The sequence below is a fragment of the Ctenocephalides felis genome, unplaced genomic scaffold, assembly GCF_003426905.1.
Source record: "Ctenocephalides felis isolate EL2017-DRISC unplaced genomic scaffold, ASM342690v1 CF-g0.4_SCAFFOLD_03570, whole genome shotgun sequence".
Lineage (NCBI taxonomy): Eukaryota > Metazoa > Arthropoda > Insecta > Siphonaptera > Pulicidae > Ctenocephalides > Ctenocephalides felis.
In genome coordinates, this window is record NW_020539724.1 from 25007605 (window position 1) to 25027268 (window position 19664).

At 29.3% G+C, this 19664-nt stretch overlaps 1 non-coding gene across 1 annotated transcript; it reads right to left on the reverse strand.

The window, feature by feature from the left end:
- Nucleotides 1–6134: 6134 nt before the first annotated feature.
- On the reverse strand, nucleotides 6135–6347 carry LOC113383966. The gene has a single exon (XR_003367915.1). It is a non-coding gene; the product is annotated as a small nucleolar RNA U3 (small nucleolar RNA).
- Nucleotides 6348–19664: the final 13317 nt, after the last annotated feature.

The following is a 19664-nucleotide window of genomic DNA, read 5'->3' on the forward strand; positions in this document are numbered from 1 at the left end:
AGTTGTAGAGTAGCCAAAAAATTACGAACTTATTGAAATTTTTTTCAATTTCAAAAAAACATATTTCAATTATTATTTATTCGATAAATATAAATATGTACAAAAATTTTTCACTTTGTTCGGATATTTACGTTTTTTTGGTTTTGTAAACAGTAATAAGTTCTAAATGAGTATAAAAATTATGCCATAAATGTGACAAAAAAGACGGAAAAGAAATTTTTTCCAAAAAATCACACAGCAATATTTATAATAATAAATAATTACACAAAAAGACAAAAGATATATCCGCTTAGGAGGAAATCAGAGTGACGAGCCAAGTATCATCTGCTGCTATGGGTCAACCAGGCTATAGTTTGGCATGGCGGGTTTGCCATTGCAATTATTATAGTTAGGAAGTAAATTTGTGTGGTCTAAAATTTAAGCGAAAATCCCCAAACATCCCCATTAATGGAAATAGTAAATATAATAAGAAATAAACTGTCTTGATATTAAAAAAAAAAGTTATTTTCCTCAAAAAATTAATAAAATAGCGAGATGAAAAATGATTGCTGGGGTGGGAAAAATGTACGTGAAAGCTGTGTCTTGTAAAACTTTTCAGCAATAAATAAATGTAAATAATGAATTATTAAGATGCATTGTGAGATCAAGTCGGTTTTTCATGCGTGAATGTTCTAAAAAATTATTATACAAAGAGCATAGTGAAAATTGTGAGAAACTCCATATTTACAGTCCGACGCATAAAGGTGCGCGTGATAGCAATATATTAGATAACTTTAAATATATTCATAAAATACTACTTTCAGGAAAATTTTTGACGGGCTGGGTGATGCAATTTTTTGCACCAGGAGTGACCAGGAGCCCATTTCAGATCATTGATGCCGGTAATCGAAAAGAAATTTTGCATTACTTTATGGAAATCTTGAATTCATTAGTGCGAAATCAAATCAACTCTTACAATATACATTTACTTTTAAAGACATTTTTGGCGATTTGATGCAAACAATTCAAACATTGAAGAATTGATGAAAATGAATAAATTATCCAGTCTAGTTCATGCTTAGTATTAGTTTCATTCAAAATAAAGATGAGGAAACGTTTCTGAATAATATTATGCAGGTCGTGGTTGTTATTAATAACATGGTGGCACCGGATATAAATATTCATTATAATTTCACAAATAATTTTGTTAAGTTTCACGTTTTTGATTTGAATAATTCTAGGTTGTATTCGCATATCACGCATTTGATATAACATGAATATGTTTTCATTTCGATTTGAATTCAATATTAATATAGTTCAGTTAACTCTATTGAATAGAGGTTATGTTTAAATAAACAATTATATTATCTTCATAAGCATTCCATTCAATTTTGAGTTTTGGTTAATGAATTCAAGTTTCAAGCGTCAATGCACTATATAAGTATAACATTAATTTTTCACAATTATTATTAATAATTTTTTCCATTATTCCTTTTATTTTACTATTTTTGCTAGTATTCCTTAACAAGCTTACTTTTTAGAAAACAATCTCCGAAATATTTTATCATTTAGAGTCTTTTAAAATTGAACTTAATACAGACAGGTGCCAGAAAATCGCACTTTAAAACATATTTTCCTCTATATGTTCTAGTGAAAAACCGACAACTCTAATGCTTGATATCAGTCTGGTCGTGGTTGCGTATCAAACCTAGGGCCTTTCGGTTGGAAGTCCAAAACTCTTCCAACTAATTATGGGGAATCGATGAATAACAATTAATTGGATAAAATTTAGAATCATATTTTTATTTAAGAAAATGAGTCAACAAAAAACTTTGTATTTATAACAAAGAATGTAAAGCGATATAATTTACTTTAAAATGCTCATCAACTTGAATGATATCCAAAAGATTTATTACATATCCAGTATAGGCAGACCTTAAGATACAGAATAATTCTCCGTTGTTATGGCAATGCTATGTTACCATTCTTTCTTGGCACTAAAAACTCCCAAAATGCAAATGAATTTGCATTGCAAATATTTTTTTTTTACATTTCTATGGGTTCCGTACCAATGCTTATGCGTTAGACGGCGGCGCGGCACTTGCGAGCTTTGACATTTCGTCTCTATGCAGTTCAAGCAGTGCGATTGCTTAAAAAAAAGTTCAAAATTTCCAAAATATGTCAAAATGAAGAAAACATTTTTTTAAAAAAAAACGTTTTTGTTTTAAAAAAAAAATTTTTTTCTCAAAAAAATTTTTTTTTCAAATAAAAAAATTTTTTTTTGTCAATTTTATAGTTTCTCAAAAATATATTTTTTTTTCGAAGTAAAATTTTTCAAAAATGTTAATCGTTTTTAAAAAAATAATAATTTTTGGTACGGGAAGTTCCAGCAATTTGCCTTAAGGCACGATGCCCTAATTGCCTTAAGACAGAAATCCACTTACAGCTAGTTTTATTCAACGTTTCGAAAATTTACGATTTATTCTTGTTCTTCAATCGTACATTAATCCATTCGTGGTGTTGGGTGCGTTTTTGTTGACTTTTTGATTTGGAAAATTTTTCTTAAAAAGTAAAAGTAAATTATTTTAATTTTAAACAAATTAAATAAGTGTGCAATGTTTTTTCTTTTTATTACCAATCGTTGCTGAATAAAGGGAAATCCCATATTCCCCAAACTTGCTGCACTTTATAGGATCATAAGCATAATATAGGTTTAAAATTTTTTAACGCTGAAATATTATGCATATGTTTAATTAGATTCTGCTTATTAATAGGAATATACTATTTGAAACGTTTTTCAAATTTTGATATCGTTGATATAAAAAATTATAAATTACGAGTATATAAATATATACGAACATTTTTAGCTGGTTGTTTTTGCAGTCTCAAATAATCATGAGAACTCAAATGTGCTCTATAACACATGCTGATAAAAATTTATTTGATAAAATTTTAATTGTTATTTTATCGATTCTAGAGTTCATATTGAGTGCGATTAAATATTTTGGCAAATCTACTAACCATATTTCTACTTATCAGTATTAGAAATTTTACGATGTAAATGAAATTTTGTCTTAAGGCAAGTTGGTAAACTCTCCGATATGTGTAAATAAACGACTTAATTAATAAGATTTGAGATTTAGCATTTTTAATAAAATCATGATAAATTTTAAAGTTTTGATGCTCTCCATTAATCTAAATTTTGATGAATTTTTATAATTAAACAAATTGCTGTAGACCCATAATATTTTTTAAGACCATTAACTCGATCATCATCAGAGGTTTCATCTATTCGTCTACTAACTAATCACCACAATTCTCAACTAATACTTTTCAAAGGGTTTTCAAATTTTTAAAAAAGGTTTATGATTTCTAGCTTAACGTTGAAAAAATAGTTTAGTTCTTATCGAGTTACATTGAATAAATTTAAAATTTTTAAAATCGATTTAGCCATTTTTTGCAAAAACGTTGACGGTAGGTCAAATTTCGCCTCACACATACATATACTTTTTCAAAATTTGTTCTGGAACGATTCAAAATTGCAGAATGGTTTGATACGTTGAGGAAACATAAAATTCGCAAGTCGAATTTATTAGCAAAACTTTATACTTCTCATTCAGAAAGTTAAAAAATATATACCGTCATTACTATTTTGCTATATATATAACGTATAACCTAAAGATAGCAATAAATCATCTATTAAATACACGCTTGATAATCCCTACATTATATTTTGCATCATGTGGTCATTATCTATTTGTGTCCAGAATAAATATAATTCAAATATCTATATATGTCCACAAACAAATAAATTAAAAAATAAATAATATTTAAGTGTCTCTCTTTAGAAACGTTTCAATTATGTTGGAAGGACTGGGTATGGTTGTGTCAGGCTACGGTAGTTTTAGTCGTCATAACAGCTGAACTATAATGATTTTGAGATAGGGTCCAAAGGGAGATAGATGAAGTATGTTTGTTTGAACAAGTTTTCATCATTGCATTGAGTCAATAGCCAACGCCCTACATTAACACAATCTTTAGACCGCATTGCTTTTAAAGAACCAAAAGTAATTTTGATTGATTTCTTTTAATAACTGTTATTTGCGAACAACAAATTTAAAATTATGACATTTGAAAAAAGTTTTAGATGCAACTATTACGATTTACTTCTATTTTTTTATTTTAGAATTTGTCATTGTCACTCAGATAAATAAATTTGTTTTTTTTATTAAAGTATTATCAATATTTAAATAAAATTCGCCTGCTCCATGAACGATAAAATGTAAGCGCGCAGTTTGAATTATATTATACTGTAGTTTCAGGCGTAATATGCTGATTATATATGCTTTACTTTCGTTCATAAAATTACATTCTTTTAGAGTTTAGAGATTATTCTTATGTTTTGGATTTATATAAATGAAAATATAATTTTGTAAAATATATGACCTATTCATAAATTATGTTTTATGATGCAAGGATTTTAAGGAATTTATTTATTTTCCGCAGGGAAATTTTACTTTTTTGGTCGAAATGCGATCTCCTAAATTTATGTTCTCGATGTTCCGAGTAATTTTAGATCGTTTGGCACCAAAATGGAAAAAGCATGTCGACTTTTCAAAAACGGATGCAACATTTCAATAATTTATCGATTGATAAAACTCAACAAGGACTTGCATTGTTAATTTAGCACGATGATAGACATAGTGGTTTCTTTGTAATCGATAAGTGCATAGTTAATGTTTTCGCCAAAAATTCTAAACCAATTTTAAAAACTCAATCTTTTGGACAGATATCAAATTATATAGATTTGTTATCTGCTAATACTGCCAGGGCCATAAGTTAAAATAATTGTCCAAAAGTTGAAAATGGTAATTTTTGCATATTGCGCTTCGAATGTTTCAAAGTTTTTGATTTGCCAGTTACAACTAGTTTTTAGATTAATTGCTTTCAAAATTCGCAAAAAACAAAAAATATAGCAATCGATATTTCATCTCGAAAATAATTTTTTTAATTTTATGAATGCATTTACTTGTTTAATGTTATTTTTTAAAACAAACATTATTGATCACGCTCTAAATTTAGATATTTTCAAATAACTTTTATTTCTATTTTGTATTTTGTTTATTTAACATGATTCGGCTAGACTCAAAGTGTGGTTGCCACAAACTTTTTGTTTTTATTTTTTTTGAATTTTGAGTTGTTTTGTACATCAACCGTCATTTTTGTAGAATAACAAAGCTTTATTATTGTCTCAATGCCATTTGACCATAAAAATACCATATAAGGCAAAAAATAAATAATGATATACTTAGTTATTATTCATATTGGAATGTAAATACAGCAGTAATAGTTATTTTACCTTCCCTTAGGGTAAGTTATAGTATTGAAAATAAAAAATGTAAATTTGTGTATGTCTTTACGTGTCAAATTTCTGTGCTCTTGGGCATACCTTATTATTAGAAAAAAAGAAGATATATTTACGTGTGTGTGTGTGTGTTCGGATACAAATTTTCGTCGACGATTTCAGACAATTCAGCCGATATGAATAATTAAAAAAAAACATTCGATTCGTATTGACAAAGAGACGTACTGATTGTTTTATAATCTAATTTTTTAAAAAAAGTCGATTTCAAGCCAATAAAATTACATTTTTTAAAAAAGCTTCAAAATTATTTGAAAGCTGGAAAATGATGAATATTAAATATTTCAAAAATCTCAATTTTCAGCTTTTAAATAATTTTGAAGCCTTTTTAAAAAATGTAATTTTAGGCTATTATTATAAATAATGTTATTATAAATATCAGAACTTAAAACTTACTCTTACGGTAAGTTATAAAATATATAATGTTTTAAAGCATTCTCAGAAAGCATCAGACCCACGACCAATCGTGTAAAATAAATATAACGACCTGACAACCCTCATTATTATAACGGTATTCAATCAAACTTTGGATATCAAAGCCAGCTTATTGAAAAATAAAACGACTGCTCATCTGCTGAAATTTTATTGTTTCATGCTTGTACTCTATATACTTCCTATTTATCTTTTTTTAAAAAGAAGATCAAATCAAAAAACGCAAAGAAGTTGAGCATTCTGTTTAAAATGCAAGATACTATTCTGTTTAAAATGCAATTATAAATAATGATTAAAATTGACCTCTCAGAAAGCATCACACCCATGACCAGAATCCACGAGAGATTTTGGCGAACGGTCATCGACGATGATCAAACTCCAAATGAAGTTCGAGCACCTTTCTCACGCTCAGGGTGCGATGCTACGACTCATCGTCGAGGTCGCATCAACTCCACGTTTGAGTGAAGAGATTGTGAAGACATACTACAGAAATGATCCTGTGAAGTATGATCTTGACGAAACGACGTTTCGACCGAAACCAGCAAAATCCTTTCAGGTTTGTGCGGCGATCACAAGTTAACGTGACGCCGCTATACGAAGCAGTGACATCTACCGTTTCAGTTTCAACTCTTGCTATTTATAGAAAGAGCGTTGTGCGTAATGCGCTTTTATCTCAAAGTAGTAGGGGAGCCAGTGAACTATTTGACTAACCTGTTTTCACAAAGAGAGATTTTTTTTAATGATACTTTATTATCGGTCCTTTAAGAAAATACCATTTTGGCAGTCTAAACTAAAAGAAAAGTCAATAGGATTTCGAACAACGCTAATAATAATGTAATTAAACAAAACGCACTTTCCGAAAACTTTAATTGAAAAAATATTTTATCCTTTTTAGCTAATCTTATATATAAAAATGGAGCTCTCTTTCAAATGTCCGAATAAAACTCGAAAACGGCTGAATCGATTTGGCCAGTCTTAGTCTTGAAAAATTCGTGCCAATCCAGAGAAAGTCCAAAAGCTGAGAAATTATTTTAAATCCGCGTAGAAACTTTACATTTTTAATTTGAAAATTTTTGTAGAAGCGTAATTTAAATAAAACAATGGACGGTGGCAATTTCGTGAAATGTCAAACGCTTTTGACAGATGATGTTCAATTACGTTTAATAGGATGTTTTACGCGAATAATATTTATTTATGATAAATTTGTAGTGAGTAGTTTTGTTTGTAGTTTTAATTATATACAAAAACGTTAGTAAACGGGCCGCAAGTGTTACTAGAGACTCAAAATATAAACTTTTTTGATATGTTAATATGAAAATGCACTTTTTGGCATATTTTTCTCAAACACGGTGCTCTGAAAGATCTCATTTGTATAATTATATACTCATTGGTATAATTATATACTCATTGGTATTTATAAAACATTTTCTAGGTTATATTATTTTTTATTTATCTTATTTAAATTCAGAACCTAAATTTGGTATCGATCAAATGGACATTTTGTCGAATAACATTTTTCCAGTTATAATTTCCCAGAATTTATCGAAGAATAGATAGTAATATACGAAGGACCGAGGTTTAAAAGGTCCACCACCAATGTCTCAAAAACCGGTAAAGTTAAGCATTGTTTAACAACAATATTTGAAAGTAGAGGTCAAAAGATATATAACCAGCTATAACCTTGATTTGAAAACTTTGCTATCGGGAGATAAATGTCTCAAAAACTGGTAAAGTTAAGCATTGTTTAACAACAATATTTGAAAGTAGAGGTCAAAAGATATATAACCAGCTATAACCTTGATTTGAAAACTTTGCTATCGGGAGATAAACGGCAATCTTTGAAAATCCATAATAAAAGTATTTTCTTCCGTTGGTAGTTTTTCAGCACAATACCCCGCCTATAGGGTAAAAAGGTCTAGATAACAAATTTTTGAAAGACATTTTGAAGGCAGTTTACTGAACGTAGTCAGACAATTTTTCGTTTGAAATGTGTTATTTGTTGTGTTATGGTTTTCACAATATACTTTATATTTGCTCAAAGTCAAATTGGACCTTTGTGCCTGGCCCTGTTTTAAATATATACTTTTTATTAAATTTACTTTAATTCATCGAATGTTACTTGAAACTCTTCAAAAAGCAGGTCAAAAATGAAATACTTAATTTATTTTCTATCTCTTCTCGCAGAAATTTGAATTTTTTTTAATAGCTCAGTAGTATTATTTACAATTATATACAAAATACAGAATCCAAAAAGAATCTGGAAAACTTGAAACGTAATCAGTAAGTCGAAAGACCAAAAAAGACTTGGATTGGATTATACCATGTTTTCTATAGAAAGTGTATAAATCTTCCAGTTTGATTGTATTGACAAAATACAGACAAACTAATGGGGTTTAATGTTTTTATAATACTTTATTGTATATAACATTCAAACAACACATCCTTATAAAACACTTAAAGTATTAATATTTTTGATTCTCTAAAAATTGTTTAGAATATACCTTACTTAGCAAAACAACGTTTGCCGGGTCAGCTAGTAATAAATAAATATTTAGCATCAATTAATCTACATTATGTGTTCTAAGCCAATGTGAGCAGAATCATGTAATTTCTTTTTCGATATCTTTTATGGTTACGCCAAAAATTGAGTTTGAAAAGGAAAATGTCATATTTTCAATAATATTTTGGCCATAAGGTGAGATACAAAGTTGAAGTTTTTCTTCTAAAATTTTATTTTTACCTAGCTAATACAGATAGTAGTCACTAAATATGACATAAAATACGATTTGAACTTCCCGAAGAAGAAGTTCGTTTTCGCGAAAAAATCCGATTGTCTAATTTTATGTTTTCTCGACGTTTAAAGTGATTTTAAATCGAATGAGACCAAATTTAGAAAAATTATGTGTGTGTATGTGAATTGATTTTCAACTTTCCGTCGACGTTTATAAAGGCTAAGACGATTTCAAAATTTTAAAAGCCATTTGATGTATCTGAATCTTTAGAAGCCATTCTATGATAAAGATCATAAGAACTATCGTTGGACAGTTTTGCACGTTTCTTTGTAATTGGCAGAATTGGCAAAACATTTCTGCAGTTTTATAGTAAAATAATTCGAATAAAAAAATAAAAACCTAAAGACGTTAAGTTCTGAGACACACAAGAATACTTTTTATTTTTTAAAGTTAATGCAAATCAGTACCTGTATTAGCCTATACATGAGCATCATGCCTTCGGCTGAAATTCTGCAGTCTTGAGTACCCTGCATATTCCCAAGTGGATTTGGGGCTCTTTTCCCCCAAACTGGTGTGAATGTCAGTTGGGCAAAACTGTATCCCAATAAACAGAGGGCGAATATCGCTATTACCGATAACCATTTGAACGACATTGTGATTTTTATTGAAACCTGAAAAAAAAGAAAATTACGTTGAAATTTAGATAAAAAGTAAAATCGGAAATTTATCGTTACGTCTTAGATCTTGATTTAATTATCTTAACACGTTCGCGGACGTCATTGTGATGCAGAATGACGTGTATGCTACAACAGAAAAAGACAACTATCACAATCCAAGTTACATTTAACAAATTTGTCGTGATATGAACTTAAACATGGTCAAATAGTAATTTATTGACTGTTTTTCTAGATTTTTCAAGACCTACTTAACTTCTTATATGGATGGCTTATTTATTTAAAAATTGTGGCATTCTATGGCAAAAAAATTATAATAAAGTACGGCAATTTGAAAAAAACATTTTTAAAGCATCAGGTTTGAGCAAAAAAAGTTTGGGTTTAGGAATTCCAAAGAAAGTGTGAACTATAAAAATAATTGTGGGGACAATATATTGAGCTGTAGTTTAACTTATTATTGGGGTATTTCAAGGCGTTACGATCAAACGCACGGACTCGTATGTACGGGGTCGTAAGTTCGAAGTCCGCTCTGGACAACCTGACGTCGTGCAGCATCGATGTTAATTTTTTTACTTAAAAATATAGATTAACTAGTGGGGCGTATGGCATCGTGCCTTAAGGCAAATTGCCGGAACTTCCCGTACCAAGAATTATCATTTTTTTTAAAAACGATTAACATTTTTGAAAAAAAATTACTTCGAAAAAATTAGATTTTTGAGAAACTATAAATTTGACAAAAAATTACCTTTTTTTGAAAAAAAAAATTTTTCCTATTCAAAATAGCCTATTTCGGGCACTGCGATGAGAAATGGCTATGGGATATTCTTCATGCTATTATTTCCGGAATCGAGTTGGGCAGTACTACCCAAATTGTATTCATTATTACAATATTAGCAACTAAACTTTTAACTAATTGAACAGTTCTCAGAAATGAATATTTTATTTATAGATATAAGTATTCGATTAAATTTAATTACAAGTTTTAACTCAATAAAAAATTATAATTTCAATCTAATATATTATTTTGCACCATGCACGCGTATACGCTACTTTTTCCTTTTTTTATTCTGATAATATAGTGTTAATGGTTGAGTCTTTTATGGAAAACAACTTTTCAGCATTAATTATATTTATTATAAAATTAAGCAGGTTTATTTTTTTAAATTCTATTCTTGTCTCATTTTTTTCTTGTCCTATGTCTGCGTCAGGAAAGACAAATTTAACACCAAAATTGGAAAAAGCATGTGTGTGCATGTATTCCAAAATTTAAACATATTTAAAAAATTTATTTATGAACTTGTCGCGATAGAATTTTGAATTTTTGACATAGCCCATCATTCCAAAATCGCCTATCGTAGCATGTTATACTATACCAAAATTACCAAAAACTAATTTGCAAGAACTTCCCAAAAAAAGTTTTTTTCCATCAGAAAAATACGATTTGCTAATTTTATCTTTTCGACGTTTGAAGTCATTCTGAATCGAATGAGGCCGAATTTAGAAAAGTATGCTGGCGCGTGTTAGTGTGTGTATGCGTGTATATATGTGTGTATGTGAGCCGATTTTTGACCTTTTGTCGACGTCATCTAAAAAACTGCTGCACTGATTTTAAAATTTCAAAAGTCATTAGTCAAGAACTATCATTGATTAGTTTTGCGCGACGATCGGCTCAGCCATTTTTTTGCAATTAGCAAAAAAGTGTAAAAGTTCTTGCCCACGTTTCGGTTCACAATGTTGAATTTATTTCAAAAATTCAAAAATTGTTTGAAAGATTTTGGTTGGGAATCGTGTTGATTGGTAAAGATCGTTTTTTTGTAATTAAATGTTGATATTTTTTTGGCGATTTTGATGGAACTTTTTACAATGATATATGTCATAGTCCGAAACGACTAACTAAAATATTATAGACCTACGAAAAGCGGCTGAATTATAAAAATTCATCAAAGTTTAGAATTTCGTCGCGCACTCAAACGATTCTAATCAGAATCTACAAATTACATTCAAATAAAATACATTTCCAGAACACAAAAAGGATAAAATAAAATGCGTTAAACAAATTGATTTAATTATTCAATTACAGATATTATAAGTATGTTGGAAAGGCATGAGTTGGCAATCGTCTTCGCAAAAGTGAAAATATTTTTTCAAACTAAACCGTTGAATATTTTAATGGCTAAGTTGATTATGTATACCTATCTTTTAAAATTCGCATTACTTATTATAATTTTTTGTCACCTATTTTAATCAAATAACTAAGAAATGAATTACCTAGTAAGAAACTTCTCACACTATTCAAATAACTTTTCACTTTTATTTATCTGAAGCACTCCTTATTGTACAAATGATCACTTCAGAATAACTTTTTTTGGAAGTGTTGAACTTGTATGTGCGTTTCACTTTTCTAAGGGAACAAAAGAAACGAACTGTTGATTGTTTTTCTCAATGTCTCGGCGTTTTATACAATTGTATTTACCACCTCCTTATCTTTAGGGGATGATTTGTCATGACACTTAAGCATGGGTCACACGGTATGAAAAAAGTTTTTCCAACTTAAATAATCAACACAGAGTATAATATTAATTTTTATATATTTTATAACATTTAAGACAGTAAGAGACTTTCATCTTTCATCAAACTTCACATTTAAGAGGTCTCGGTTGACTGTAAATAATTCAATTTGTGCGAGCAAAAATTAACTCTATGCGATTTTTTAATGAAAGTCTTCAACTATTTCCTAAATTCTCAAATGATCAATTGGTAATTTTTCTTTCTATCACAATAGTTAACAAATAACTTAAACGTTCTTCAATAATTGAAGATCTGAAGCAATTTTTTGATTATTAACTTTGCGTAGGGTAAGTTATAGTAATGAGCCAAAAATCGAAAATGAACATTTTTGCATATCTTCACGTTTCAGAGGTTTCTGGGAATTTTGGCATACCTAAGAAAAAATGGATGTGTGTGTATGTGCGGAGACAATTTTTTGTCGACGATTTCGAGAGTATGGATGAACCGATTTGAAAAATTCAAAATACAATGTCAATGGCAAAGACAGGTCCAGCGGCTTCGAAGAGTAAACCTGATGGTTACCTTGTCAGTATTTTATTTATTTTTTAAAATTTGTCTCATAAATGGTAAACCGCTAAAGAAATTGTATATAGTGGCTTTAATGATATATACAAAGATCATAGTTTAATTAATTTATCCCCTCATATAATAAAAGCTGAATCCAGTATAGTTGAACTTTTGAATTAGGAAGTTATACAGAAAAATCTTACATGCTTTTTCACCAACTAAATTTTCTCGTACTTTAAATTTATCTTTATGTAAATTATTGTAATTTTCAAATCTTTTGCTTCTTTTGTTGATTTCAATTGATTAGATTGATCCAAAAGATAATCAATTTTAATTGACGGCGAGATGTGCTGATTAGTTCTAGGCATTGACAGATTTCAGGCCGTTTCGGAGAGCAAAAAGTGCAAAAAATAATGAAAAGAAAGAATTGAGCACATTTTTGCAAAAGCAAGCAGGATAAAATTTATAGGTCAAATGTGATTCTTACAAATTCAAGTAGTTGATCCATATTCAAATTAAATTATTGGCAAATAGGTAAATAGTTAGGCAGGTAAACAGGTAGAGCCATAGACAGGTAGACAATAGATAAACTGAAAAATGATAGACAGGTAGACAGATAGACAAGTTGGCTAGTAACAATCAGATAGGTAGGCAGGTAAACAGGTAGATAGGTATATAGATAGACAAGTAGAGGGGCAATCGGACAAACAAGTATACACATGTACCGATGAACAAGAAGACTATAGTAAACAGGTATACGGTTGTAGATTTGAACGAGTAGGCAGGTAAACAGGCAGGCAGGTAAACTGGTTGACGGCATTGAATATATATTGGAGGACATGTTGACATAAAGACAGGTAGACAGAAACATAGAAAGACAGGTAAATTGTATAAAAAAATATTATTGATTAAATCGATTACTTACACTTATCGGGAACTTTATGCAACTTGCCACAGGGCAGAATTCCACTTACAAGTTTAATATAAATTTTGAATTTGGATTGCAAGGATAGTAATTAATTCATTTTAAAACCGATTTTCCAGTTAACGTGACACGTAGTTTCTAAAGCAATTGATCTTTGTAATGTGGTTTTGTAATAATTCTTTTATGTGGTCTGCCATTATATTATCGAATTTTCCTATAATTTCAATTGCCGGGTGAAATGAGGCTGGTTCTCATTTCGGCCGCTTTTCGGCGCTTCCGGCCATTGAATCAGCTTGGCCCAAAAATGATTAATTCATTTATCAGAAATACATAAAGATTCCTATGAGCTAAAATGACAATATTTAAGAGCGATGCCAAAGAAAAGCTCCAATGAGATCTTCTCAGTTTAACAGTGACTATGATAATATTATATTAGATCTAATCTAAGACTAAGTCTAAAGGCCATTATCGTTTCAATCTCCTTCTGCCATAAGGTTTAGTAATGTCAACTATAAATGGGTTCGAATGTGAGTCCAGTGAATTCTTTGAACGTTAAATGCACCGTTTTCATGTTGAGGTCGCTGTGAATGGTTTCATTTGTTACGTACGACGGAGAATTAAGAATTGTACGTAAAATTTCTGACTGAGTTCTCTGCATTATATTTGATTTGTAAGCACATCCCCAGAGCTCAATTCCATAGGTCCAGATTGGTTTAATGATTGATTTATATAGCAGCAACTTATTTTCAACAGAGAGCTTAGACTTTTTACGCAGTAGCCAATCAAATTCTTTAATTTTGATCATTATTTGCTGTTTTTTTGTTTTTATGTGGCTTTTCCAAGTAAGTCTGCTGTCTAAATGGAGACCAAGATATTTCACTATGTTCTGTTTCGGAATCTGGACTTAAATTGGAAGACAAGCACCCTCTCTCAGGGTAAATGTGATATGAGCTGATTTGGTTTCATTTATGCAAATATTCCATTTGGCAAGCCCCATTTGTAGTTTATTGATATGTTCTTGCGTTTGTCGGGAAGCTTGATCAGCACTGTGATTACTGCTTAGTATGGCAATATCGTCAGCGAATGTAGCAAGTGTCAAATTTTCAAGTAATGGGAGGTCCTTTGTGTATAAAACATATAAGAAGGTCAAAAATACTACCTTGTGGAACTCCTGACATTATTTTGTGGAAATCAGATGTTACTTGATAAACTTTTACTTGAAAAATCCTATCTTGTAGATATGATTTTAAAATCCCTTAATACCTGGATGGAAGGTATGTTTTTATTTTATATAAAAGTCCTGGTAAAAAGTAAAAAATGGGTAGAATTTAATTTAGTTTTATTTGTTTGGAAAGTTTTAATAAATTTAGTCATGTGGACCAGATTTTAGCCGCTAAATGAAAATAATAACGCCACAGAATATCTTCAGAAACGCACACAATTACAAAATTATACTCCGTTGTAAGGTTTCTTATATCGGGCAATTAATTGACCATCAAATGTCCGTGCGCGCATGGTGCTATATTTATCGCGCTGATGGAACAATGTGAAGTCCCACAATCTTCCGTAGAGATGAAGTCAGCAGTTTTGGGAGCAATGAAAAATATTGTGGTTTTTTAAATAAATATTATGGGGTGTTTATGAACGAAATCCTGCAGAAAAATATAATTGAATTTGCAAGTGCTGATTGCAATCAACCAGAGTAAGCAAATATCAGACATAGATTTTTATCAATCTAGGTCAATTAATATCATGCTGTTAATTAATTGCAATTACAAGTTCAGTAATCAGTATCGAATCATTCATTCGATATAAACATATTTGATGTCGGTATATTACTGGTAATATATTTTAATAATAGATAAAGGTAAAAATATAATGGATATTTTTAGTACGTTTGTTTCTAAAGCCCTTAAATAGATCTCTGAAACTGAAATTCGTTTAAAAGATACAAATTGGAAATATTTGAATAATAGTTTTCTGTAGAAAATTATAGATCAGCATAATAATCAATTCAAAGCAAAGGGTTTTGCATTCGTTTAATATGACTATCTGTGAAAATTTACATTGTTTCTTTCAATTTATACATTTTTGAAACACAATTCAAAGAATAATACAAGAACTAATTATTTACTATTAAACAAAATGAATTATTCAAATCTTCTTAGATAAGTTCAGAGAGTATGGTTGAGGTCAATTTTTAACTTTCCGTAGAGTAAGTTGTAGTAACGGGCAAAAAATCGAAAATGAAAATGTTTGCATATCTTCACGTTTCAGAGGTTTTTGAACATTTTGGCATACCTGAGAAAAAATTGATGTGTCTGTGTGTAGGGGTGTATGTAGTATGTATGTACGTACGGATAAAATTCTTCTTCGACGTTTTTGGGAGCACCGGTTAAACGATTTGAATTATTCAAAAAACATTCATATTCCCAGATTAGTTTTTGGCAAAGACAGAACTAAATGTGCAAAAATTGGCAGTTTTTGAGATAATGAAGCATCCGATTTGAATGATTCAAAAAACTTTTTGTTTGTATTGACAAAACTATTATGTTTGTAGAAAGCAAATTTTCTCTTTTAATTTTCTAAAGTTATTTTTTGAATATTGAAAATAATTCGGACATATAATCTTTGAAATGCAAAATTATTTTTGCCGATTGTAAACTTTGTGTTTTTATGGGAGGCATATTCAAAAATAGAAATTTGTAGATAGAAGTGGGCCACTATTTATGGACAGACATGGGCCACTTGAGTAATGCCGTTCTTTAAACAGTAAGGTGTTTTTATCAATTATCAGTTATAATAACGTCTTTTTTTCTTATTTTATCACTTAAGTCATCATGAGTCCAGACAGAAGCAGCACAGTATTAGACATTCAAATAATGAAAAAAATTATATCAGTTTTTGAATAACAAATGTGTATATCGCTAAAATTATTTATTCTCCTTTTAACAGGTTTGAGTTACAGAGCATATTCCAATTCATATATGAATTTATAGTTTATTAGAATTCATCTCTGATTTATCTCATGTTTGTAGAAAATACATACATCTTTAAAATAGATGATAGTTCTCAAATAAAGGTCATATGTCATGCGACGTTTCATGAAATGCGTCAATTACTAATGGTTATGAATTTCTAATCTGAACTATATTTAGGATATTCATTAAATAACTTAATTTTCATTTTTGTTAATATCTATTATAGTATAATTATAATTATTTCGATAAAAAAATGTGGTAATAAGTTATGAAAGAAAGAATTCATCTTAGATATTTAATAAATATGCTTTTATATAGCCAGTCGAAAAGAAAATATGAATGCATACCTACTTATTAATCATACGTCTCAAAGGAAGAGTTTATGTTTTTGCCAGAAAATCCGACTTGCTGATTTTATGTCTTCTCGAATCACTTTGAAACTGTCATATTATATCATGAAAAAAATATTGTCATGCAGTGATAATAATTAATTATGAATAAATACTTTATATATTCCGCAGAAACAGTATGTTCTCTGCCAAAATATCCGAATTGCTAGTTTTATGTCTTTACGTCTCGACGTTTCAAGGCATTCTGAATGAATAGAATTGAAACATTAGAACAAAATTTGATGAAATATGGGAGTTATTTGTATAGGGAAGGAAATGCGTTTACGCATACTAGGTCTTTTGTCTGATAAATTAATTAAGATGAATGAATTATGAGTATGTCGGGCTCAGTACCGCCTGGCTATAATAATATAATGATGAAGTATGTGTATAAGTTTGTGAGACAATATTTAATTTTTGTTGGCGTTTTCTAAAGAACAGCTGAATCGATTTTAAAAATTTGAAAACCATTCGATGAAATTCGTTAAGGGCTTGCGTTGATTAGCAATATGGTCTGTGAAAGACAAACCAGAATCAAATAAAACTTTTAAGTCTGATATTTTATTACATCTATCTATGCAGGTGTGATAGATTTTATTTTCAAAATATATTGGAACGCGCTTATATAAAAAACTAAGAACCTTGCATTTTGAGATATTTAGATGTAATTTTTTATAGACATACCCGGAGTGAAATGAGTCAAGTTGGGGTTGCAATAATAAGCCATCAAAGGAATTAATTTTGAAATATAATTTGAAATCATCTGCAAACAATAGATGTGGACAACTAATAATTTCTGATATGTCATTAATGAAAATAATAAATAGTAGTGGACCATGAAAGGATCGCTGAGGAACATTTTCAAAATTGTTCAAAAATCCGTTAAGATAGTCAAATTGTTCACGATTTTGAAAACAACTTTAAAAATAATTAATTGAAGAATTAAGACCAATCTTAGATAATTTGATCAATTTTGTCAAAAGCTTTGCTGAAGTCAGTGTGAATAACATCAAATTATTCTCGGAATATATCGTAGAGAAGTTCCAGATACACAAAAATAATACTTTTTTAAAAAAAAAACTCAAACAGAGTAAAAATTTAACATAAAATGTTCAATTAATTTATAAAAAACAAAACTAAAATTAATCACTGCCTAATTAGACTATAGTGGCTGTTATCGTAAGTCAACTTTCTTTCACAATATTTAGGACGGGGCACGAAGGTTCAATTTCACATTTCATCCCAGATAATTGATCATTGTAGATATGTGTTTTTTACTTATTGTTTTTAAAAATGACATTTGATCCTTTTTAAATTTAAGAGAAAAGTGCGCAGTAGTTCACGACTATGCTTTCTGAAAACCTGTTTTCAAAAACTCTCTGAAACATATTAGTAAGGCATCGTGCTAATTTGTTTCTTGGCAAAGATCGGCCTTAATTTTCCTTAGGCGGAATGCCACTTACAATGATTTAGTGAAAGCTCCTAAACTTACTTACTAGTTATGATATAATAGTTGTAATTCAGAAATATAAATTGGTTTTGAATAAAGTACTGTCAAGTAACTTATCTCTATAACGTCAACTTCACTTCATAAAACATCATATGAGGTAAATAATTGCACATTTGTAATCAATTTTTATTGAAATTGTTCAACTACAGTTAATTGGTTTCCCGCACATCAGGATGTAATAATAGTTGATTTAGTGTTCTACTTATGTTAAATTATGATATCATATGATTTCATAATATCCAATCTTCCATTGTATATCAATTACATAATGTTCATATTTGTTCATGCACATTTATCTATGTCTTCATCATAACAACTCTTTTTACTATGTCGTATATGAATTTTTACCATTCATTCAAACGTGAATAATGACTATGTATTCAATGTTCATATGACTTCAATAGCCTTAATGACTTAATGTAACCACAGTTAAATAAATTGATTCAGTTAAATCGTTCATCTTTTGAAAATATTCTTTTGAAACAAATACGAGTATATTATAAAAAATGTAAGTTCCATTATATGTATGCATAGTAACTAAAAGTATGTGAATATCCATACTCAGGACTGCTTTGTTATTTAAACGAACGAGTTTGAGCTAGTCCTCAAGATAGATGTGATTTTTAAAAAGCTTCAATAAGATTTAAATATTTTTAAGTTAAAAAATTCTATTTGTAAAATTTTAAAAAATATAATTTTTTTAGTAATTAAATATTCAATTGCTGCAATTTTATGAAACATGAGGTTGCAAGGATGGCATGCCATAAATAACAAATTATTTTTTTGTAATCCATACATTTTAAATGTTCACTCGTCTTTTTCAAAATAGCTTTTTACTTGAGAATTATGATATTTTTTTAATACTAGGATTTATTAAATTTGAAAATCTAATTTTCAAAATTTCATTCAAATCGTCACCACGTGGTGACGATACCGTCACCAACTCTTCCAATAAATTCTAATGAATTTAGACTATTATATTACTATTAGTTATAATTTCATTTCTTAATATTATTTTTATGTGTTTCTATGTTTTGGGAATTTGTTACGTCGCTTATTTATATAAAATTAATAAACTGAAAAAAGAAATCTACATGAATAACTCATTAAAGTTTTATTTGTCCATTTACTAAAAATTATATTTGAAAATACGTCGAGCTAAAGTTGCTTACATTTGTGAGTACTTCTGTAAACACAATCATATAGGGAATCAAGCGGCTTGTTTCAACCGTTTTTTTTTTTCAAATCATTATATTTTAAGATTCACAAACTATATTTTTATGCAATACGGATTACACAACTAATGCTCATTATTTACAATTAATCATTTTCTAGAGAAAATGCGGTGTTACAAGTTACCCGTTTGGGGCTAGTTGTAACATCTCAAGGGGATCAAGTAGTAACGACAAAGAAAAAACGCACATACACCTCTAATTATTGATGTTATGTTTATTTTCAACAAAATTGACATCTTTGTAAGTAGATGCCACACAGCCCACAACTTACAAATGCCCAAATCTCTACCAAACCTACATTATCTGTGTG